Source organism: Schistocerca cancellata, chromosome 5 (assembly GCF_023864275.1).
Source record: "Schistocerca cancellata isolate TAMUIC-IGC-003103 chromosome 5, iqSchCanc2.1, whole genome shotgun sequence".
Lineage (NCBI taxonomy): Eukaryota > Metazoa > Arthropoda > Insecta > Orthoptera > Acrididae > Schistocerca > Schistocerca cancellata.
This window is the reverse complement of record NC_064630.1, coordinates 571887030-571914341: the sequence shown is the minus strand read 5'-3', so window position 1 is coordinate 571914341 and position 27312 is coordinate 571887030.

Sequence of the window (27312 nt, the reverse complement as noted above, 5' to 3'; positions counted from 1 at the left end):
AACAAGGGAAAGGAATACATTAGAAGATGAATGGGAGATATGACACTGAAAGAAAAATTTGACAGAGCACTGAAAGACCTAAGTCAAAAGCAGGCCTCGGGTGTAGATAACATTCCGTCAGAACTACCTTGGGAGAGCCAGCCATGACAAAACTCTTTCATTTCGTGTTCAAGATATATGAGACAGGGAAAATACCCTCATACTTCAAGAAGAATCTAATAATTACAATTTCAAAGAAAGCTGTTGCTGAAAGGTGTGAAAATTACTGACCTATCAATTTCATAACACATGCTTGCAAAACGAATTCCTTACAGAAGAGTAGCAAAACTGGTAGAGGATGACCTTGGGGAGGATCAGTTAGGATTTCAGAGAAATATAGTTACATGCAAGGCAGTACTGACACTACAACTTGCACTGAAGAGCCAAAGAAACTGGTACACCTGCCTAATATCATGTAGGGCCACCGTGAGCACGCAGAAGTCCCACAGCACGACGTGACATGGACTCGACTAATGTCTGAAGTAGTGTTGGAGGGAAGTGACACCATGAATCTTGCAGCACTATCCATAAATCCTTAAGAGTATGAGGGGGTGGAGTTCTCTTGTGAATAGCACATTGCAAGGCTTCCCAGATATGCTAAATTATTTTTCATGAGTGGGAAGTTTAGTGGCCAGAGGAGGTGTTTAAACTCAGAAGAGTGTTCCTGGAGCCACTCTATAACAATTCTGGATGTGTGGGGTGTTGCATTGTCCTACTGGAATTGCCCAAGTCCGTCGGAATGCACAATGGACATGAATGAATGCAGATGATCAGACAGGATGCTTACGTATGTGTCACCTGTCAGAGTCACATTTAGACATATCAGGGGTCCCATATCACTCCAGCTGCACATGCTCCACACTATTACAGGAGCTTCCACCAGCTGAAATGCAGGGTCCATGGATTCCTGAGGTTGTCTCCATACCTGTACATGTCTGTCCACTCGATGCAATTTGAAGCGAGACTTGTCCAAGCAGGCTACATGTTTTCAGTCATCAACAGTCCAATGTCAGTGTTGATGGGCCCAGGTGAGGCATAAAGCTTTGTGTTGTGCAGCCATCAAGGGTACAAGAGTGGGACTTTGGCTCTGAAAGCTCATATTGATGACGTTTCATTGAATGGTTCACAAGCTGGCACTTGTTGATGGCTCAACATTGAAATCTGCAGCAATCTTCTGAGCGTTTGCGCTTCTGTCATGTTGAATGATTCTCTTCAGTCATCGTTGGTCATGTTCTTCAAGGATCTTTGCCTGGCCACAGCGATGTCAGAGATTTGATGTTTTACCGGGTTCCTGATTTTCAGAACATTTCACGGTACACACATGAAATAGTCATATAGGAAAATCCCCACTTTATCACTACCTTGGAGATGTTGTGTCTCATCACTCGTGTGCTGACTATAACACCATGTTCAAACTCAGTTAAATCTTGATAACCTGCCATTTTAGCAGCAGTAACTGATTGGACAACAACACAAGACACTTGTTGTTGTACACAGGGTGGAGAAAAATTGTCACAAAATTTTAACCCTGGAAAGCTGATGCCAGTAGGAACCAAAATTATTAATATTGTGTAGATCAACAATGCACAGTTTTTAAACTATGGAAACTTGGCACCACATGCTCTGATTGGCTGCAGAATTTCCCTGTTGCCAGATGCTCTGGGCAGCACATGACCGCGAATGCTTTGCCTGCTGGAGATTACAATGTATCCAAAGTGGCCCCATGCATCAGCCTTCCACTCTGGGGGCCTGGGGATGAATCTTCTGGGGTCCCGAGACATCCATTGTAGTTCCATGATAAGACATACAGGGAACAAACCCATCAACAGCTGTTAGTTCATGTACAGAAAGTCTTTTACAAAAAAGGGTTTTTTTGTAGCTAGGACATTGTTTACTTAAAGCAGGTGCTCAAACTGGCCATCCTCTGATGCAACAAAAGCTTGGTAACATCACACAGTGTTCTGCTGAACTGTTTCAAAGATTTCTGGCACTGTCCTGATGTGATTGGCTGCATGTTGAATGTGATCCATTAATTTCTCTTAATTTCTAGGTGGTTTGCATCCGGGTGGGTGAACTAGAACCTTGAAGAATCTCCACAGGAAAAAGTCTGGTGGCGTGAGGTCTGGTGATCACGGGGCCCATGTGCTATGAGCACCTCTGTCAATTACCCAGCTGTCGAAGAGGTCATTTACATATCCGTGCACAGCACGACTGTTATGTGCAGGTACTCCATCATGCTGAAACCACATGCATAGCCATATGTCCAGGGGAACATCTTCCAGGCAGGCTGGGTAGAGTTTCTTGCAGAAAGGGAAGGTAATTGCCCCAGTAAGTCGAGGAGGTAGACAGACCGGCACACTCAGATGGTCACCCACAATTCCTGCCCAAATGTTGAGCGAAAATTGCTCCTGGTGTCCGTGGATGTAAGTGCTATGGTGATTTCCCTTTGCCCAGTAATGAACGTTTTGAGTGTTGTAAAGGCCATCATAATGGAAGGTGCACTTGTTGGTAAACAACACAATGGCAGGGTAGTTGGGATCTTGTGAAACACATTGCAGAAACCGCCGGCAAAACCCTAGCCTGTGTTCATAGTCTGTCACAGGATTTAGGCCTTAGACAAGGTGGAAACTAAATGGACGCTGGCCATCATCCCCCAAAACCTTCCAGAGTAACTGATGAGTGACCCCCATGTCATTTCCAACCACTCGAGTACTTGTCGTAGGTGCTTCTTGAAGTGCTTAAGAACAGTCTCTTCAAATGCAGCATCCCGTCATGTTCAATTTACTCCAGCATCACCATGATATCCCATTAACCAGCCTGTTTTGCCAAGTCATTGGTGAATTGCTGTAAATGTCTGTGGGTGTGGGTGGCATCTTGCTGGGTACCATTCCTCATACAACCGTCGAGCTTCATGCACATTACCATCGATTAGTCCAAAAAACAAAAACCATATCCCGTTGTTCTTCAGTCGAATACTGTGCTGCCATGCTTACTGTATGACTAAATCACAGGTGACGTGTGTGTGTGTTCCAAAGTAAATCTTACATGTGAAAGCATCTGATGTGAGATGGAGACAAACAGCAAGACCTATTCGACATGTATGTGTATCAAGTTGGTGCAGTCATGGGGCGAGGGATGTTTGTATGTGTAAACTGACAACCATAGCGCTGTCTGTCAACCGATGAATGGCAACAGGGCAATCTAACGGCCAATTGGAGCATGTGACACCAAGTTTCCAAGGTTTAAAAATGGTGTGTTGTCGACCTACACAACATTAGTGATTTTGGTTCCTACTGCTATCAGCTATCCAGGGTTAAAGATTTGTGACACAATTTTTCTCCACCCTGTATAGGCAAGGCTGACTGCAGTGCTGTATTCTGCCTGTTTACATATCTCTGTGTTTGAATATGTATACCTATACTAGTTTCTTTAGTGCTTCTGTGTACCTCAGAAGATAGGCTAGGGAATGGCAAACCTATGTTTATAGCATTTGCTGGTTTAGAGAAAGTTTTTGACAGTGTTGACTGTAATAACCTCTTTGAAATTCTGAATGTAGCAGAGGTAGAATACAGGGAGCAAAAGGCTGTTTAATACTTTTAAAGCAACCAGATGGCAGTTGTAGGAGTTGAGAAGCCTGAACGGGAAGCAGTGGTTGAGAAGGGAGAGAGGTAGGGTTGTAGCCTATCCGTGAGGTTATTCAGTTGTACATTGGGCAAGCAATAAAGGTAATCCAAAGAAAAATTTGGAGTAGGAACTTAAGTCCAAGGAAAAGAAATAAAAACTTTGAGGTTTGCTGATGACATTGTAATTCTGTCAGAGACAGCAAAGGACTTGAAAGAGCAGTTGAGTAGAATGAACAGTGTTTTGAAAACAGAATATAAGATGAACATAAACAAAAGGAAAACAAAGAAAATGGAATGCAGCTGAATTAAATCAGATGATGGTGAGAAAATTAGATAGGAAATAAAACAATTAAAAGTAGTAAATGAATTTTGCTATTCAGGCAGTAAAATAACTGATGATAATTGAAACAGAGAGTATATAAAATGTATACTGGCAAGGGCAAGAAAAGTTTTTTCTGAAGAAGAGAAAACTGATAACATCAAATATAGACTTAAGTGTTAGAAAATCTTTTCTGAAAATATTTTTCTGAAGTGTAGTCAGCACAGGAATGAAACATGGATGGTAAACAGTTTAGACAATAAGAGAATAGAACTCAAATGAGACTTCAGACTGAAGACCCGACAACAACAACATTCCACTATATTACTCTTCAGGCTTTCCCGGCGAGATCTTGACATATCGAACAATCGGGTCTACTGCCGGATGTTTGTGTCGCTCTGGCACAATATTTCGTCTACGTAACTCGTTGCCTTCTTCAGGTACTACCTGAGACAGTCTCAGGTAGCACCTGAAGAAGGCAACGAGTTACGTGGCCGAAATATTGTGCCAGAGCAACACAAACATCTGGCAGTAGACCCGATTGTTCGACATGTCATTCCACTATATTGTTTAATATCACATGTAATAAGCTTTGTTCTAAAGCACAATGTGAAGTCACTTGTTTTCATATTTAGAATTAATTCCATAGTTGGAATCATATTCATAATGTCATCACTAAATTCTCCACTTTTGCTATGTAATGTTCCTTCTTCACTCACACATGATGCTGGATCCTACGCTCAGTTTCACAGGCACAACACCCTTAGAAAGTGGGCACTGTTTTTGTTATACTGGTATTTAACTAGCAGTCTATTGGAGATTTTGTTCGTTAGGATGTTAGGTACACACCACTTTTGGGATTGTCTAATTGTCATTCATAGATCAGTTTCAAATGGAATGTTTTGTCTAAATCTGTCAAATAATGTACTATGATTAATGGAAAAATCTCATATAAAGATGTGAAACAAATACTAACAAAGAGATAGAGGGGCTGGCCAGTACTTACTTCAGCTCAGTACAGCCGATAGATACACAAAACAGAAAAGAAAATTTTTATCCTAGCTTTCAGAACTTCGTTCCTTCATCAGGGAGGAGAGAGGGGAAAAAAGGGGAAGAAGGGAAAGTGGATTCAGTTACCCACAACCCAGGTTATGAAGCAACAGGGAAAGGTAAACAGGGAGGGTAGCAAAGATGGAGGCATGGGTGTCAGAGGGAAGCCAAAGATATTCTACTGTAAGTACTATGCCAGCTTCAAACCAAAGAAGATGCAATAATGTACAATGAAGGACAATGTATTCTGAAGTTTCTTCATACCTACATTAACAGATGTCTACCATCCTGAACTTCACTCATTCAAGATGAGTGGAGAAAGATTGTGTCATGTCAAAATATGCATCATTTCCTGACTGGAATTCACATAATGAATTTTGATCCTTTCCCAGATGTTAAGAAAGAGAGGTTAAGCCTTACCAGTACTGATCTATAGCTGGGTCTTCATTGGGAAAGCCCTGATGCAGCAGATATTCCACAGGATGCCTCCATCCCCTTATGGAATTGACTCGATCAGCTTGGAATATAGATATCTGTTCATATATGAAGGTACTTATCCCATTTATAACATAATCTAGAAGTAATTAACCTAATTCCTAGTTCGAGCAGATTAGCACAACTGACCCACCCTGACAGCCGTGTGTGTGTTAAAGTGCTGCTTCCATGACGGCAAGGTGTGCTGGGCCCAGGACATGTCCGTCCAGTGGATTAACGATGAGGGTCAGTGAACCAGCCAACCTGGATGTGGTTTATAGGTGGTTTCCCACATCTCACCAGGTGAATTTCAGACTGGTACCCAAGTCCAGCCCCTGTCACATGATTCACAAACATTTAGAAAACTTTTGTTCACTTTCACAGAGTGATGAGAGGAAGGGCTTCCAGCCATCCCTTTAATTAACCATGCCAAATCCTTTCATAACCAAGCCATCCTGTGCCAGTGTGAGGCAAAGGCACAAGAAAAGGAAGAAGTAGATTAGCATTAATAATAGTTTTGTTGTTAGCATACTTTACAGAAATAACTAGTAATGGTTGCTTCTGTCTGTTAATGTACATCTTGACTCATTCTATATCCCTCAAGGTGCTCCCCCTACCCTGTTTGAGACACTGATGGTGGTGTCACTTGATTCTCGCCCCTTCCTTCATAGGTTGGCATATGATCAGGTCAGTTCAGCACATACAGGCCATTTTGCTTTATCAATACATTTTGCACCCCCATGTACACTCAGAGATTCTGCTGATATCCTCAAGATTACCTCCCGGTTTTTTTCACATTTCACACACCTTCTTTCTTGTTCTGAGAACCTCTACCATCTACAGTGGACCATGAGTTCAATACAGAGTTTGAATACCTGCAGGATGGTTGATTTACTATGAGTGCCGCCATAGCATTCCAATGCTCTGTTATGACCCTAGCATCAAGCAGAATACACACCAATGCAGGCAGGCATACCAATATGTACAGTCACTCTATTTGGACATAAACTGTACATTTTTGACAGATAAGCCAACAAGTAGTAAACATTTTGATAGCTGAACAAGAATTAACTGATTAATAGTGACACATAGAAGTTTATGTTTTGGATGATTACTGTTGGCTGACTAATACTGACTCAGACTGTTGGACTACATGATGCTAGCAAAATTACTCATATCTGCCAATTCAGACATGGTACTTTTGCGGTTTTGAGGCGCTGTCTAACACCATGGTATTTACTTTCTAGAGGCTTGCTACTGTCTGACTCACAGAGAAGTTTAAATTTCAACAGATAACCATTGACTAACTTACACAATGTTTATAGTTTGATTATTGTGCACTGACCATCTCAATTGCTGTGCTGCCTGCATACTTAAAGATGGGTGAAAGTTTGAAATATTTGGTATTCCACCTCAAATATAAGCATAAAAGATAACAATATTAGAGGACACAAAATTACGATAGGCAAAAGAACAAGCATATTTAACTATGGGCTGTATAACCAGAAAAAAGGTAAGCTGATGGGTACTGTTTTATGATAAAGATTTCTATTTAAGTAGCGATTCCCAAAGTTTGCCAATAAGTTTCAAGAAAGTGAAGTTTTACAAACTGAATAATTAAAAACGAATAAGTTACTCCAGTGAAAGTTGCAGAACTATGGTACTGAATTTTGGAAATACTCACCAATTAAGATTTGAACTTTCTGGAACACAGAAATAATGAATATGAATAACTTTTTAAATAGAAAGTTTTTAGAAAAAGTAAAACATTTGTTAAGAAGAGGAACTGAAGGTCTTTCAAATGAAGAAACAGCTATTTGCTTGCTCAAACTTTCACTTCCATGTGTTTTGCATGAATCATAAACTGTAGGTATTACTTTAGAAAAAATACCAGTAACCCCCTGATCCTTTAAAGAATCAAACTCCCATGTATAAAACAGCTTCAGACTTATGATTACTTTACAACTAAGTTAATGTGTTAAATATTTCATGTTAAGTGTGTAGCAAGAAAAAGTTTCACTACATGCTCTTGTTATCAGGTACTGGGTGAGTATATTCTGGGTAATTTGTGCCACATGTTAGGCAGAAGGTAGTTTTTCATGCATCTCAGTGTTTATGACATCATATAAGGAGTGATTTAAAACGTTTCCATTTAAAGGGCTGCACATTCTACAATCATTAAGCAAATCAGGCAGAATTTCCATGATCACTGAGGCAATCATCCCACTGATACACCTGGTTGAAGCTACCTATTGCTAAAACGCCGTGTCCTGTTGTGTGAAGAAGTCCATAACTACCAGCTGTACATCCTCGCCTGACAGCAATAAGCAACCTTTCAAGGCCTTTTTTAAGGGAAAGGAGGTGTGATACTCACATGGAGAGAGATATGGCTATAGGACAGGGGCTTGAGTATCTCCCACCAGTTTTATTTGCCTGTAACAATACACTCAAAGAATGTGTTTTGTCTTATGTTGAAGCATCACCAGCATGGAACTTGGTGCACCATTCTGCAACAATTGTTTTCAACAGATATGCTGCCACATGCGTAATCCTCATTCTCCAATGGATGTCAACCGCTGTTTGTCTTTGGCAGCCAAGCAAAGAATAATAGTACGTTGGTCCTGTCTAGATGCATTCGGCATTAACATCGCCCTGGTTCACATTTCTGCATTTACTGCACTCACATTGGAAAGACACAAATGGTACACTAGTCCCTTTCCTACATGTTGATGCTTATATACCCACATCAGAGTCACACTCATTGCATATATGCTGCAGCAATGCCCTCAGATGGAAACTTTTCGGTCATCTCCTGAACTATATGTCATTCAATGATATAATTTTGCAGGTTAATTCAGTGGTATATGTGGATATTGTTTGCAAAATAGGTTATCAACACAGGTAGTAGTAAAAAAGTAATAAATGAAAGTATCATGCCTGATACAGCAGTTTTACTGCATTAACAGCAAAAACTTTTCTCCATTCATCATTTTGAGGGGGCTGTTAGTGAGAAAAAGTTTGCAAAGTTTTGAAATTATTTGTACAGTTCATTGCAAACCACTAAGTGCTCTCATTCTCAAATACTGGATGAATATAGTCTGTGTACTTGCACACAGTGAATTATGGTGCCTCAAGACATATACACTATTTATAAATGTAAAAATTGTCTTGCTGTGTTGTACCTTTCAAATAAGACTATACCTATAATAATAAATTACATCAGCATTTTGAATTATTAAATTTGGTCAGTATTTGCATGAGATATTGGAAATCATGTTTTTTGTTGCCCATGGAAGCCATTAGGTAGGCAACCTGCAACTGGGACCAGATTCTGTGCCCCACAACAGTTGCTTGGTAATACAGATTTCCAGATGAGCTAACTATAATATTATCATTAGAGAAACTATTTAGTGAATTATGAAGTTCAATGAAATAAAGCTTGAATGTGAAATTTACTTCTTTGTGTATTTATTGTATATATGCTATTAACAAAACAAGGTCAAGGAAAAGCTTGTATTAACGGCCAGAGTGGTATAATAACAAGTAGGATCATTCCAGCTTCCTGTGTTACAGACTAGCAGCCAATAATGCTCTTGGTACTACTATGTATTTAGATGAACATCTCCCCCTGGATAGTGGTGGTACAGCCAGTATAATCTATCCTTAAGCTCTATGGGTGTATTCATACTCATAGCTTCAGTTCTGTAACTCATTCAAAAAAATGTTTAAGTAACAAGTTTGTCTTTTTTTCTTGTGGAGCACAAATATGCATTTTAAAATGGTAGTTTCCATTTTCAAAAATAGACAAGCACTCTGTTTCACTGACAACATTGCAAGCTTGTAGAATTTGGGTAGTTCCATCTTATAGGTCCTTGGTAAACATTCTAATTTGGTCTTCTCTTGTGGCATGCATAGTTTTCAGGATAAACTGTGGTTTCAAATGGCTCAACCTATATATCAACCTAGTCATCCATCCCTTATGACTTGGTAACCCATACACACTGTACCTTTTCCATCCAATCTAAACATTCTTAGAAGACACCCTGAAGAGCTCCAGCAATGGCATCAGGTTACTGGACTAATCCAAGATGAAAGTACCCATTCCAAAGAATATCTCTACTGACAATGAGATATCTATAATTTCACTTCATATTTTAAGGAGAGAAAGCACAATTGCAAGATATCACCCCAGCAATCAATTTTGTACAAAAATTTGAGTCATAATTCTATAGGATGCATTTATGACCCTCTGATAGCACAGATTTTATCCTTTTGGGTGCACTGGATATTGGTCACTTGCTCAACCCCACTGCAGCTGCCTAGTTTCCAAGCACAAAGTACAACATAGTGGAATGAGTAAGAGGTATGTGAATTACTGTTTTAACATTGGTAACATACTTTGTTTATTGTGTCAAAGAGTGTGGTTTCTAACCTGCAGTTGGTGTCAGAGATCTCTTTGTTTTGAACATTTTTAGGCTGAAATTCACAAATGATCTGTAAATGAACAACACTGTTGTGCAGTCCTGTATTTGGATTTTAAAGATTGTGTTGTTAAACTGAAGTACATATGCTGGAGATACCCTGGTTTTGAATGTGAATGGCATGATTAATTTGGAAATTGGAAATCATTAACTTTATTTCATAATAACGTTTCAGTTGTTCAAATTTATTCATTTTGATTTTGAGACACATTTACAGCCACAGAATATCAATACGAGAATATTGTTTTGCTAATATTGGATGTATATGTGCATGAGGTTGACATATTAAGGACTCATAGTACTTACTAGTTTTTGCGTAGAGTAACATGTGTTCTCGAATAATGTTTGAAAACATGTTTGGCACATGTATTCACCAGACCCCTCCTTTTACCTCAAATTTAACATCATGTGAATAAGAGGGCTCTGGTTGTTACTCCGCTGTACAGTGCTTCACACTTGGGCATTAGGAAGTTGCAATGGGATGGAGCAAGTGCAAATAATTGGTATGTGTCAAAGTTGAAAAACTGTACTTTTAGACAGTCATAACTGCATACTATTAGAATTATGACCAAAATTTCTGCACAGGATTGATTTTTGGGGCTGAAAACTTGAAAGTGTGCTTTTTCATTCTTTAAATATAAGGTCAAGTTGGTGATATTTGCTTGTGAGAGGAATTTCATCCTCAATCTCATATTAGCATTTTTTAAATTCCTGGCTGCATTACTCAATCCAACAGATAAAAATGCGGTCCAAAACTCACTTAAGACTACTCTCACACCACATGGAATGCCTGCTGGGAATCTGTTCTTACCCAATCCAAGGGTGGTCCTTAATCATCAGCAGTTTACTGTAACAGTTCAAGATGAGTTCATCTTGTGTTATCCACACTGAAAGCATTGTGTGGAATTAGTCAAGTAGCACTATTATTGTCCAGAAGTTATACGTGTGTTTCAGGAGCAAACAGGCATACAAGTGCTGTACATTAACAGATGGCAGTAATATGAAAATATCTTGTGTTCTGAATTGTTTATGAGATATATTTCAGTTTCCTTGTACAATTTGTGCTCAAATTATAATGCATTTTGTTGAGTGTGTACATTGATACTGTATTGCTAATAACAGTTGGTCAGCACACATTCCTTTATGTGCATACAAGGATTTCAGATATGACCAAACAATTCTATTTTTATTTTCAATTTTTTCTTGTAAAATTATGCTTTCTCCTCAAATCCACAAACTGTTGTGTAGTAGAAGATTTTCAAATGGTATCAGTGACCAAGCAATGACTCTGCTGCAAACCACCTAGCGCCAGGATAGGTTTCATTGAGGTACTGCACCATTGGTCATGAGAAATTTGTGGGATTTCCATTGTGTTTAAATTGATCCCAGCACATGAAGCCAAAGGAGCATTATATGAGCATGTTGATGGTTGTTTTTAAAAACATTGTTTTGATTGCTCATCAGTCATTTTCCTTACCTGCTCTGAGCAAGGGCTATGTTTGTGGTTGCTAGGGAGAAAACATAAAACCATTGCTGTGAGTAACCAAAAAAGATGTATAGGTCAGTTGCTGGAATATTATGTGTTGTAACTGCGACCAGAATGGTCACGGGGTTGCCATGAGGGAAAGTGCAGCGGGACCCACGGAGCGGCCCGCAAACAACAATGCAAATGGGAGAGGATGGACACAACAATGAAGGAAAACCAAGTGAGACCTTATGAACAACAAGCAAGAAACATCGGAGTCACAAGAAAACCACACGAATCAACCATGTCCACTCATACACCGAACAAAGTAATGTAAATACACTGTCTGAGGTGAGATGTTGATAGACGCACGCAATGATTAGATTGACTGAGAGGCGGGCGCTTAAATACGTGACTGGGGATGCCGCTATTAGCTGCTGAGACCACTTGTTCCACCATGGCGCCCTCACATTAAATGTGGGCCAGGAGGCACGTGCCGCCATGGCTTACAGTGTGTAAGTGCAGAGACCTCTATGGGTCTTCCACATCCATGCTGTCTGGCACGGAATCAAAACCCGCGCTGCACGGTACCAGATTATGCACAAAAAAGGAATCATCAATTCAACTTGAAATCCTAAAAAACATCAGTCATGCCAAAAGAAATGAGAAACTACATTCCTCAGGTACTTTGGCAACAAATGCTATGGGAGTTGGAGATACTGTGCTGCATGAACTTCAGATGCTGTAACTCAGAAGTTGTTGAGAAGAGAGCATACGAAACTTCTTTGTAGATTAAATCTGTTTGCTAGATTGAGACTCAAATTAAGGATCTTTGCCTTTTGTGGGGGGGTGGGTGGGGGGGGGGGGGGGGTGTTGCTCTACCAACTGAGCTGCACAAGCATGACTCAGGACCTGTCCACACAGTTTGGAAAGTAGGAGATGAGGTACTGGTGGCAGTAAAGCTTTGTGGATGGGTCATGAGTCATATCTGGATAAAGCACGTATCCAAGAAAGGCAAAGGTACCAAGGTTGAGTCTCGGTCCAACACACTGTTTTAATCTGCCAAGAAGTTTCATATCAGTGCACACTCTGCTGGGAAGTGAAAATCCATTCTAGAGAGTATATGTTTATCAGATGTTCGTCCTTGCATTCAGCTTGTAAAGTAAGTTTGTCTGTACAAACAGGAAGAGACCCATGTTGCTTGTATTGTTTTGTTAAGTATGTTCAGAAGAGTTTTGGGACCTGTGGTGAAGAAAGACTAATCAGTAAGTTCAATTTTTAGATGATCAGATGCAATGATTTAAGGGCACCATATTCTCCTCCAACAATCCAGAACTGTCCAGTGCTTCAAGAGCAATTCCAAGAGCATTCTGGACAATCTTAAGGACTGATTTGTCACCAGGCATGAATTGTGCTGCAGTGGAGCAAACCAAGGTACACCATAATGAAATGACTGATACCATTATTATGCTACTTGACACATAACAGACTGGTTTAGGAGGTTTACTGCATCAATCAATACCACAATCCTTAGTCCATTTATGACATGTGACCATCCAGATTTCAGTTAACAGTATGCTTATAATGTAAACAATATGTTCATACCAGTAATCTCTACCTTACGAATGTTATGTAATGTATATGATCTTGAAACAGCAGTGCACCAAATCTATAGAATCCTGATAATTGGTAGAAACATCTGAAATTGTCACATTCTGTTGTAATTAGCAGGTAATGAAATCACATTTTAACGAGTTGCTCATTTTCAGCGATCGGCGTATCTTGTGCACAGCTATTATTCGTTTGTATGATCTACATATATTACAATATTCACCAATTTTTCGAATAGTTATGAAATGTTATGAATTATTGTTGATTGGACACTATAAACAAATAAGTAAAGCTTTACTCTCCATTCAAATGTCAGCATTTCTGTCAACGCTGGTAAAATGGTCTGTTTAATTGGATGCCAAAAACAAATTTGGAATGCTGTGCCTAATTTTATTTATTGAGTAGTTAACAAAACTGTAAAAAACAATGTTTTTAATGCATATATGATGTAATTTCATGTGGATAGAAATGATATCTGGCCAATCTGTTTAAATGAATCGAATAGGCAGTAGTGAAGCATTTAAGTCATACTTTACTCTATATAAAAAGATATTAAAGAACGTAGTAAATGCAGCCAAAAAGCTACAGAATGATAACTACCTCAAATTGTCATCAAATAAGAGCAAAAGCATGTGGCAACTTATTAATATGAATACTAATAGAGGAAAACAGCTACAAAGTGATATTAGCCTAAAAATAAATGGAAAATTAGTCTCCTGTGGGAAAGAAACAGCAGAGGAATTCAATAACTACTTTACAGAAACAGTAGAAAACCTGGCTAACCATCTTAAAAATAGCTGTCCCTTACAACTAGAACCAAACTTATGCTCTGAGACTCTATTTCTAAGGCCTACATCTGAAATTGAAATAGAAAAGACACTTCATAGCAAAATTTAAAAAAAAAATCATCTGCTGGACAAGATCAAATCCCATGCTTCCTCCTTCATAATTGCAGTAACTCTATCAGTAAACCCCTCGCTCACATAATAAACTTCTCATTCCTGAATGGTACATTTCCTGGCATGCTCAAAATTGCAAAAATTATACCTGACCACAAAAAAGGAAGCAAAGAGGATCCCAGTAATTATCGACCCATTGCACTGCTTTCAACTTTTAGTAAAGTATTTGAATATATAATGGCCACCAGAATCATGTCCTTTCTAGACAAAGAAAATATCCTGTCACCTGCTCAGTTCAGCTTCCAAAGTAAGAAAGCTACAACAGATGCAATACAAGAATTTCTAGATCATGCACTGGAGCTTGTGGACAAAAAACTCCCAGCCATAGGTATATTCCTAGATCTAACAAAGGCATTCGACATGGTTAATCATAGTATACTTCTGCAAAAGATGCATTCCTATGGAATAAGAGGAAATGCCTATGACTGGTTTAAAAGCTATCTGGAAGATCGACAGCAGTATGTCGAATTAAATGAAACTAAGCTCTCAGGTACAGCTAGCACTGTACATTCCTCCATGCATACCATAAAGCAAGGCGTTCCCCAAGGCTCCGTCCTGGGCCCTTTGCTGTTCTTACTTTACATAAATGACCTTCCTCACAGCCTACCAAACACAAAAACCCTTTTATTTGCTGATGACACCTCTATACTCATATCTGCGCCCCAACAAATTCTCCAATCCAATATAGATAGAACCACAGACCAAATAAGTCTATGGCTTCAAAGTAATAGGCTGCTGATTAATGCAAAAAAGACAATTGGAATAACCTTTCACACTGCCCAAAACAGAAATCCATTACAACCAACTATATCACTGGAAAAAAATAATGTTAAACTTGAAAAAGAAATAAAATTTTTGGGGGTCACTATTACTGATACGCTCACATGGAAAAGGCACATTGACGTTACCAGCACAAAACTTAGTAAAGTATGCTTCATGATTAGATCAATAAGGAACGTCACTAACACAAGTACCCTAACCACAATGTACCATGCACTCTTTCACTCCGTACTTAACTACGGAATCATCTTCTGGGGCCAAAATTCTGAATCAATTAAGATATTCAAACTGCAAAAGAAGGTAGTCAGAACAATTATGTTCAAAAAACAAAGAGACACTAGTAAACCATTATTTAAGAAACTAAATATTTTGCCCCTCCCATGCCAATACATACTAGAATTATTATTCTTTACCAAAAAAAGTATCAACAAAATTAGCAAAAATATGGACTACCACGATTATGACACAAGATCAAAAACCTCTCTAAGAATACTTCCCCACTCAACAAAACTGTACATTGATGGTGTCAAGTGCATGGGAATAAAATTATATAATCATCTTCCAACTTTTATACAAGAAATCCAAGAAATAAATAAATTCAAACAGACAGTGAAATCTCTTTTATTAAAAGAATGCTTTTATACCATCCAGGAATATTTGGAATCAAAATTGTCTTAGTGCATGATAAAGTATCAAAGCTGAATGTTGTTAAGTCAGTTTTGTCACATCATGTAACAATTCTCTGTAAAGCTGTAACTTAAAGTAACATAATTTTGTAGGTAATGTAAAATAATCTTTCCTCTGTATTATTGTTTACTATTTTAGACTCCTGTAAACTGTATATTTGTATTGACTTATCCCATATCAGTTGTACAAGCCATTGTACTGATTTGATCCACGGGACAAATAATAAATAAATAAATAAATAAAAAATAAATAAATAACAGCAGTTGTAACATCTCTTTCTGATGTTAAATTAACAAAATGTGATGATTTTTTATTGAAACTCATAAAATCTGTACTAACAACAATGTTACTATTGTCATGAAATGAAAATAAGTGATCGAGTTTTGGAAGGTGGGGCTCACAGTGGGTCAGAGGTTTTGCGATGCAACATCTGTCACTGGGTGCAATAAATCTGCAATGACGAGTATTAGGGTGTACCTGTTACTTATTTCACACTACATGCCACCTAAACCTAAAAAATGACTCCAATTTTCAGCAAGAACTCCTGGAGAATGAACAGATCTCAAGCCAAGTACTCTACATTACTGGGTTATACCACTCGAGTAGACTGCTTTATTTCATCAAGCCACTGACTGCAATAACTTAACATTATTTACATTTTAATTTAAAGAAGAATAAGTTACATCTAGAAGTGATTGGTATTTTAAGTGACATCCTAAAGAAATAGAAATGTAGCATTCTAAATTATCCACATTTGGTTTTGCATGCAAATGTGAAAGTTTATGTTTTTGTCTGATTACATGTGTAGATTACTTGTGAAGACTTCGTAATTGACCAGTATTTCTATAATAACGTTTACCTGAATTTATAAATTCAAATGTAACATAAGCATAATTTTATTTTCTGTTCAAATACAACTTTTCATAGTGTCTTTTATATTAAACACAACAACTTTATGACTCAATGAAATACAGATATTTGTGATTATAATAATTCAGTATAAATATCAGTGATTATGAAATAACATTCAAGTACTGTTGTAGTCTCAAATATTTCAATTTTTCAGGTGTAATCATCATTTACATTATTATTATTATTATTATTATTATTATTGGCGAATTCTCCCCAGAAATGGAAGTTGTTAAGCAAATAACTTAATCAATCTTGTTTATTTATTTATTTATTTATTCATCCGTAGACAACTTGTGTTGTATGGATGTCGTCAACTGTATACATGGAATGAGTATATACATAATAGTACTTCTGGTAGTACATATTTCTATGGTGCAACTTAATCGTTTGTACACAAAACAAATACACACCAATCTTAGTTACAAATAAATATAAATTTACAAATGTATACTTGCATGGATTACACAAAACAAATACACACCAATCTTAATTACAGACAAATATAAATTTACAAAGGTACTCTTGCATGAATTGAGGTGAACACATGTCATTTACAGTATTCTTTGACAGTATAGTAACATTTATCTGCTAAATAACTTTTTGCAGCTTTCCTGAAGGCATGTATTCCAGTTTCAGCTTTGATCTCCTCTGGAAGTCTATTATACATTTTTATTCCATTAAACAATAAACTATTTTGGGTTTTTGTTTTGTTTTTTCCTATGGGATGCAAATGGTGGCAGGATCTAGTCCAGTGTTGGTGTATAGATCTGTTTTGTGTGTACTGGTCAATGTGTTTCTTTATATATATCACAGTCTGAAAGATGTATTCACATGGTACAGTCAAGATTCCCATGGTTTTGAATAAATCAGTACAGTGAGCTCTCTTGCTGCTTTTTGTTATTATTCGTACAGCCCTCTTTTGCAGCTTGAAAATTGCTTGTATGTTCTGTACATTTGTACCCCAGAAGGTTATGCCATAACTAATTATTGAATGCACATATGCAAAGTATGTAGTCTTAGTACATGAACTATTACATACTGACATAATTATCCGGAGTGCATAGCAAGCAGTAGCAATTTTCTTTTCTAGTGCTGCAATATGGTCAGTCCAGTTAAGCTGTGAGTCAACATGCATTCCTAGGAATTTTGTGTTTGTGACACGATCTATAAGTTCATCTTTAACTTTTAGGCCTATGCTATTATGTTTTTTATTTATGTGGAAATTAATACTGTTTGTTTTTTTAATATTGAGGGTTAATTTGTTGCTTACTACCCACTTGCATACATGATCGAGAGTTTCTTCAGCTTTGTCTCTCAATTTGTCTGGTGACTCATCACTGATAAGGATGCTGCTATCATCTGCAAATAGTATTGCTTCCCCGTATTTGACACTCTGGGGAAAATCATTGATGTGTATTAGGAAGAGTATTGGCCCTAACACACTTCCCTGAGGGACTCCTATGTTAATATGTTCTGGTTTGGAAATGTGTTTTGTCAATCTGCTGAACTTCGTTTGTGAGATCTCTACACACTGTACCCTATTTTCCAAGTACGATTGAAACCAATTATTTACTGTTCCCCTTATTCCTAGTGCCTCCATTTTGTTTAGTAGTATTTTGTGGTCTACCGTGTCAAATGCTTTGCTAAGGTCAAGGAATATGCCTGTTACATGTTCACCTTCGTCAAGTGCTTCTAAGACAAAATTTGTGAAGTGAGCTACTGCTGAACCTGTGCTTCTTCCTGGCCTGAAACCAAACTGTTCTTTACACAGTAGGTTGTACTTGTTTAGGAAATCCATTAGTCTCTTTTTCATTATATTTTCTATTACCTTGGAAAAGGATGAGAGTAATGAGATGGGCCTATAGTTTTCTATATTTTCTGAATCGCCTTTCTTAAATAGAGGTAGGACTTTTGCACATTTTAAGTACTCTGGGAAGCAGCCTGCAGTGAAAGATTCATTTATGATGTGTGCCAAAGGATGTTGTATGCTGTCAATGCAGTCCTTCAGTAAGCACACTGGCACTTCATCTAAACCTGCTGATGTTTTATTTTTTAGATTCTTCACAACCATCCTTACTTCTTCTGTAGAAGTTGGTAACAGTAACATTGAGTTATCCATATAGTTCAATTTTTGTTCAGGCTGTTTTTTGCCAAACTTTTGCTGTAGCTTGGTAGCAACACTGCTGAAGTACTCATTTATGGTATTTGCTAGTGTATTTGGGTTATGTATAATAGCACCATTATGTTTAATTTGAATGTTTACTGCTTTTAATTTATTACTGTTTGTTTCCTGTTTGGTAACAGTCCAGACTGCTTTAATTTTATTTTCTGCCTTTTCTATAATACTGTCATTGTGGGCTTTTTTTGCATCTCGTAATACTCTTCTGTATATTCTTTTGTATGTGTGGTAGTAGTTTAGGAAACCAGGATCACTATGGTAGTTTTTTAACCTGTTCAGTTGTTTGAGTGTTGCTGAGGATTTCCTTATTCCTTTGGTCACCCAGGTATTTCTTTTCTGTGAGTGTACTGCAGTTTGCACCATTGGGAATGCTTCATCAAATCTGAGTTTAAATAATGACATGAATTTAGAAAATTTCTTATTTACACTAGTTTCAGCATACACTTCTTCCCAAGTTATACTGTTTATTTGCTTGGCAAATTCTGATCTGTTTGGTTTGGAGAAAACCCTTCTGTATGTGTATGTTTTAGTTGTATTGTCTATATTTATGTTTAATTTTAGGATTTGACAGGAGTGATCAGAAAGGCCAAGGTTATCTACAATAATTTCACAACTTTCTTTATCTATGTCTGTGATGATGTGATCAATTGTTGATGATGAGTTCTTGGCTATCCTCGTGGCTCTGTTAACTAATGGTGATAACTTATAACAGTAGGCTTTCATTATTTCCAAAAAGGCTTGTTTTTGCTCATCCAACCACTTTGGTCTGCACTACTTTTCTTTTGGTTGCTCTGATATAAGTTCCCATTTGTCTTCTTTGTGTCTGAAGGTGTCTCTTTCTAGAATGTCAGTTGGTCTTATGTTTGCATTATTTAGGTCCTTTTGAATTTCATCTAGCCTAGGTGTGGAATTCTTAAGTAAGGTTGCATAATCTATTATTCTCTTTGTCAATCGATTTTCTGGTAGTCAGCTGGGATGGCTAAAGAATTTCATTCACCTTTTCCTAATATCAATTTCAATGTTTGAAACCTTCTGTTGTTTTAATTGATTGTAGCTTATAATAGTCTTGGGTACGTCTTCCTCTTAGAATTTTCCTGACGATCTTTCTCTCTTCTTTTTTTGATGTCTTCAAGTTGTTGTTTTCTGTAAAGTTAGCGTTTCTCTTGCGGAGAGGATTGTTGGTTTTAGGACAGAATTGTAGTGTCGAATTTTTGCCCCTCTTGACATTGATTTTTTGTTATAGAGATTTTGCATCAATCCTAATCCTTTTTTAAATTTTTGGTGGCAATGTTGCTGTGAGATTTTTTTTCAATACCTGTTGGTTTGATGAATTCTCAAAGGTATTTAAAGTATGGGACCCTGTTAATTTACCACATTTTGTTTCAAGCTTGGAATGTCTGTTTTTTGACAAAAGAATTCCGTTTTCTCAAATTAAATTTGCAAACCTACTTTTTCTGCACATTATTTGAGTATTTTGAGCTGTTTGACTGCAGTCTGCTCATCCTCTGTTAGTATTATTTGGTTTTATTAAATTTATATTATTTATAAATGTATATTATTTATATTATTGTTATTATTATTATTCTGTGTAATTAGTTTATGTTATCTGATTATTTTGTTTACCAAATAGTAATGGAATTAATGTGAGCCAAAGATCTGTAATTATAACTCATTAAAGATTGTAAATCTGACAATACAAGTAAATCTTGATGGTTAACAATGTAAGGAAAAGGATAGGTCACTACTCATGGCAAAGATCACACCTAAATTGCAGATAGGCACAGTGAAAAGATTACCTAAATTGCAGACAGGCACAATGAAAAGATTATTACAATTTAGCTTTAGGTCAAAGCCTTTTTGAGAAAATAAAACAACACATTCATTCACACGGTCAAGATCGCCATCTACGGTAGTCCAGTCCAGAATGCCAATCAGTTTTCTGAGGAGCATTCCAATCAAAGCTGCTGGACATGGCACTCATATGTACGTCATATGTGCTTGCTTATTTATTTATCTATTTAAAGTATGGGACCCTGTTAATTTGTGAGTAAATGTGTGTGTTTCGTTTTCTGAAGAAGGCTTTGGCCGAATCATAACAGTCGTTCTGTTGTGTCTGTCTTTATGGTAAGTAGAAAACTATACTTTTCCTTATATAATTGATATTCTAACCGGGAGTTTCCATTGTTTAAATCTTGATTGTTGTAACACATAAATAGCTGGGTGTCTGAGCCCATATAGTTCAGTTCAGTTCAGTGTTAGCTAGAATGTTTTGGGAGCAGTGTCTGTATGTTTTGTATATTGAATAATTGCTAAAGTTTCATTAAAAATAGAAATGAAAAATAAATTTCAGTGTTATCATTTCATTAGTTTGTCAAAAAATTGTGTCATATATCTAAATACAGGAAGATATTAGGTTTGCAACAAGTAACTACATGCCTCCACTGTCGATGTCAGAGGAAGCTGAGTACTATAATGAAACATTGTAGCAGCCATTGCTGCCATATTAAATTTAAGTGTTATACGCTTCATAAATGGTTATACAGTGAAGCAGAATAATTAATCATGATTTTTGGGTTTCATATAATGAACTGGTAGCTGATGAAAATGTTACAGTATCTTTATAAATAATTCATATCCAAAATTTTTCACCTGCATCAGTTACACAAGTATGAGGATGAATGTAAGGAATCTTCTAAGGACTTCTGGTTGACTCCAAGCCATGTTGAGTAATTACATTTTGAAAGACTAAAGGTTTTGGATAAAGTTAGATAACTGCCTCAGTTCATTAACTCAATGTGTAATTTAACTGTGGAGGATGTCCTGCAAGTTAAGAGATGAAGAGGTAGAATTGAAAAAATAATTACATGATTATTGATTGGTTTCCCACTCTGTTACAGAGGAGTGACAATGCTATACTGAGTGAGGTGCTATGATGGTTAAGATATGATAGTAGTATTCAAGAGAAGCAGACTTCAGATCACTGCCTGAATGTACCAATAAAGATTTCTCAAGGGTTCTCTAAAAACCTGATAGTAAGTGATAGAGTTGTGAAATCAACAAAGGCACAATGATTTCCTTTTGGACTATCTATGTACAATGTTTACTAAATAAGCATACATACTGAGTGCATCCTTTTGCATTTGCCTCTCCTCAGTATGTGGCACTGAAGGCTTTCCAACTGATTATCTTGTTTATTAAGATGGGTGTAAGGCACTGAGCTCTCCATGGCCTCAGCCTTACCAGAACAGATCCTCCAGACATACCACTGACACGCAACTCAAAATAAGGTCAAAGGGTGGTTATAGGTGATTTCCTGGAGAGCAGATAGTATCCACAGAAGAGAATGGTACTTGATGTATTTATTTGTACTTATTCTATTTATTTGTACTTATTGTATTTCTGATATGTCTGTCTTGGTCTTCCACCCAATACAGCGATTCACAGCAGCTCCCAGTTGTTTGACTGCAGTCATTGCTATTTCCATCTACTTACAAACAACAACAACTCATCCCAAGCCCAAGAACGTAATTCTCAATGGGGGTGTTTTGTGGCTGGTGCAATTTTTTTTTTTTCCTGTACTAGCATATAACTTTAAACTAAGCTTGCTGATTCTCTTTTAATTTCTGGATTTGTGACTTTGTGTTGCAACAAGAGGAGAAAAACCTGGAATAAAATTTACTGATCCTCCGTTGAAACTTTTAATTTTGTACCTCAAACTTTTTTTTTTAATGCTCACTGAAAAATTGTTGTAACAAACTTGAAAACAGCAGAAATTTATGAGAAAGAGGTAACAAAATGCAACATAATATGACTGGTACTCTGTGCAGGCCGACTTGGTAAGAAGCTTTATTTACAACATGATTGTACATGTTTGAACACTCCCTTAGAACAATCTGATCAATGAGTGGAAAAAGGTAGAAATATTATACTAATTATGTAATGTAAGTACTTATGCTTCAACTAAGGGGTACTGACTTTCCAAACCAAATATCATTGCCTAAGTTTGCATAATCCACAATTGTTGATTTGCTACAAAATACATTATGGAAGACAATTACAAGCTTCCAAAAGTTCTCAAAAATATTCTTTTAACCACACAGATATAGAGTCAGGTTACAGGCAGCAAGTATATGATTGAGGATATTATTGGCACATTTATAGAAAGTGCAAATATAGTTTACAGATGATGATAAACTAAGAATTACATTTCTCACTGCACTCATTAATCCTTGAATATATGAAAATATCTTACAACACAAACAAGTTTTGATACATCCAGTAAAAGAAAATGAGAAAAAATATGAACAGTACATTTAATCTGTATGTAAAATACGGATCTCTCAATCACAAAAACATGTTAAAATTAGTGTCTAAGATTAACTGACTGCATCACCAACACCCCAAGTCCCATTTTGAGTTTACTGTGTAATGCAACAGGAGGGATTTGGTTACATATTTCACAATTCAGCTCATCTAGATCATGATTCTCATCATTAGAGCTTCTTAACTGCAAAAATTAGAAACGGTCCTACAACTTCAGCTGAACTCTTGTCAATTACTTGCTGTTAACTCATATTAATCTGCTGTTTTTTTTATCCTTGGTTTCTCCTCTGCAGGCTTCACTCCTCATATTTACTACTATTATTCTCTAATTCTCTGTATCTATATTTGCTCAATTTTTTCGTTCAAGTAGATTTCATTTTATGTGTGTAAGCATATTCTCATTTTTCCTTTCTTTTCATTCATTCAGTCAAGGAGGACAATCTTCATGGATGACAAAAGAGTTAAGATAAATATTAACAAAAAGAAGGTAACTGTTAGCAACTTAAGCTACACACTGCATTAATAATAAACTATCACTACATGGTGGTGCAGAAGAATGCTCAAGGTCTGATGGGTTGATTGAATAACTAATGTGGAGGTACTGAACTGAATTAGGGAGAAAATGAATTTATGTCACAACTTACCTAAAAGAAGTGAACTATTTGAAAGAACACATTTTGAGGCATCAACGAATTGTCAGTTTGGTAATGGAAGGAACAGTGGGGTAGAACTTGCATAGAGAGATAAAGGATTGACTACAGTAAGTAGGTTGAAGTGAATGTAGGTTGTGGTAGTTACAGACAGATGAAGAGGTTTGCACGGGACAGATGAGCATGGAGAGTTGAATCAAACCAGTCTTCGGACTGAAGACCACACCAAAAACATCACTGCTCTGCTGAATGCTACTTGTGCTCGCTCCAACTAAATTGAGCCTACTGATTAGTGGGAAACTGCTACTCAAAAAAAAAAAAATTATAAAAGTGAAGGGCTACATGGGATTAAACAATAAATTAAGGAATAATACATATTAACATTGTAAAGGCTAGTGACCAATTGGATACATAACAACATTTAAAATGCTTTTTTGGTTGGCTTGGGTATCTAATGTAATAAAAAAAGAAAGAAATAATGATGAAGGGGCATGTATGAGTACAGGAAAGGCAGATGTAAAACACAATAGATCACTTAGAAAATGTTCCAACTCAGTGATGGAAGGATAAAATACAAGAATGCAATGAATGACACAGGGAGTCAGTAATACAGGCCACTTTCAAATTAGACACTTAGAAGTCAAGGGGTACAAGTAACAAAATGTTATTTTTGTGTAAGCGATCTTCAAAGCTGAGACACTCCACAAAATTCAGTGTACAACTTATGGAAAAAACAACTATTTACACATTTTTGAAGCTTTCTTGCCTACCTTATCTAGAACAATGAATACTGAATTTTTGTAGTACTAATCAAAAATAATGTATCACAGTGATATTAATGGGAACAATTTAATGGCAGGCAGTAACTTAATACTTGAGTTGAGCATGATTATGAGTCTACCCAGAGGCTGTTTCTAACATCCTGTCATGTTCATTTTCTGAATAACAAGTAACTTCTTCATGACTCATAACATTTCAAAGTTCTGGTAAAATTCATGATATATTGGTGGCACAAAGGGGAGTACGTCTCTGTACTTCACATATTTCACCTTAGGTTTTTCATCATTTATTTCTAGAGCAATGAAGACACTGATACTTTTGCTGTAACGATGTGCTTTTTGTTATTAACATTCTAGCTCTTCACTATAATACAAGAACAAGAGAGGAGTACCACATAAAATTTAATAATAAAAGAACAATAGATCACAGTCTGTTTTCTGCTGGAAGACATTTTTATAACAGACTGCCAAATAATATAAAACTGTTAAATGGAAACATATTTAAGACCAAATTAAAGTAGCTGTTAATTGAGAAATGTTTGTATTCCATCAAGAATTTTTAATGTTGTTATGTATGATTTACCTTTATTTCTAAACTCTTATTAATGTTCATATGTTTAAAAACAGACTATGTCCACAACTGCAGAAGTTATTATGGACAAATAAACAATTTATTATTATCATTATTCAGAGATTCTTTGTAAGGCAAGTGAGAGGTGAGTTCTTTTGTAAATGTGAGCAAGGCATTTTTCTCAAACCTTTCACTGAGTCCTTGACCTAATCATTGAATGCACTTAGTGTGATAAAATAATTGTCAGTCACCTGGACTATTTCAAATTTCCTGTTGGCCTTGGGAATGAGCAATGCTCACTCATCAAGTACAAAAATCCCAAGGATTTTTTCTGGCAACCTTTTCAATAATTCAAAAATCTTGGTAGCATTGCATATAGGAATGACACAAATCATGAATTAGTGATCTAGTTTCAATGTGTGCATTCTTGGTTGTGTGATGCCAGAACTTTACAATATATTTAATTTTATTTCGACCAGCAGTGTTGTTACTAAAAGCTGTAATGTGTTTAACTGATATGGGCAACCTACTTACATAGTGTAAAAGACAGGAAGCAATTTCTTGGCATCCATGAGCAGCTTGACTCTCATGCCTACTGTGTATTGTTGCAATTCCAGAGGCTAAATCATGTTTCCAAAATTATGGGTCCATAGATGTCTTGCATAATGCACTCTGCAGCAAGAAAACACAGGTATCGGGAGTGTCTTCTGTAAGCCAAAACTTATCGCTATATGCAAACTGTCACATTTTTAACATTCTTTTGCCCTGTCTTTTGCTTCTCTAGCTGCCTCTGCCTTAATATCTAGCTGCCTGTGCCTTAAATATCTTCAGTTAAAGACTCAGGCAGGAAAACCAAGAGCTGTTTGCAGTCACGTTGTAGCCAAGAGATGCAAGTGTGCTTCAACCCTTTGACTTCCAAACAAAATATGAGATTGTCTTAGCATTTTTTTTTCAGCCTATAGATGTTGGCACCATACTGCTTGTTACTTGTTTATTGCCAAAGCAGATTTGTGTCTGCTTTAACTGCAAAATTAAAAATTTGTCGCTTATACCCATTCTAAAATGATATCAATGGGACATACAAAGAAGAATAATTGGAACTCGAGAGCACAGAATTGAATAATTAAAACCAACCAGTCACGTTATGTAGAATGCTATGAGTAGTGAATAGGCATAAAGTTGAACATCATAACTCAGCTTCTTCAATTGGAGTCCCCTGCCTCACATACAGACAAACTTCTGAAACACCTTGTGTTCAACAGTATATCTTACTTTGGTAAAATGAAGACAACATGGCACAGCCAATTAGGTAGAAATCTGTTTGGTATTCTAACATGTTCAGTGCCTATCTCTGCTACTCAGCATCTCCACTATAAGGTGAGTAGCAGCTTTCCTTTTCATAATAATGTTCAGTATTATGCAACATATATGTTGACAGCAACACACACAAAAAATCCAAATTGTACAACTAAAACATAGCTCTAGAAAAAATTTGCAGTGTGTGGTTCAGGTGCAGGCTTATAAGACACAATTTACTTCTGCCCACATTTAGAACTACAATTTAGGCACTGCAGTGATGTTCTATAATATTATGGTTTGCCTTATCTACTGATCAGTGAACATCAGTAGTGTTACAATGAGAGAGAGTTGCAAGAAGTTTTATGTCATATCATTTTTTGAGAATGAAGTGCTTCAAGAAAATGTCTCTAGTGCTTGCAGGAAACTCTACATCATGGTACCTTTTTTGGATAGCTCATAAGGTAGCTCCAGTATAGTGATGCTCCTTTTTAGCTTGATCTCCTCATTAAATACTGAAGAGAATGTTGCTGCAGTATGAAGACTAATGCATAAAGTCTTTTTTTTTTTTTTTTTTTTTTTTTAATCACAAACAGAAAGAATATTCTTGGGCCTATAAGTATCTACAAACTTATCCTTTTCTGCAAGACCATTCATTTTTTGGTATTTATCCATATATTCATGAAAGGTTAGAGATGTAATCGAACTATAAGAAACAATTTGAACTTTACCATATGAATAAACTATTTATGTGAGACCACAAGCATACATCACAAAAGTGTAACACAGGCTAATATCCACAGATCTTAACATTCATCATTGTAGGGGCTTAGTGGACTACTAGCATTAGGTCACGTATGGTCGATTGGTGGTCAGATGGTGCCTGAAGATGGAAGATACAGTTGGTAATATTGTGCAACCAGCTGTGTCATAGTGGGACACCAAGGGAGCCATGACTGAAGCATTTTTTGACGATTGGGGAAGGTAAAGGTGCAGATATCAGTACCATTTAGTATTGTAACCAGCCAGGTGGCCATAGATGTTGGCCTACACAGGAAAGAGGGATCTGGATCTCTGCTGCATGTGCCTGGTTGTGCAGATGAGCAAGCAGCAG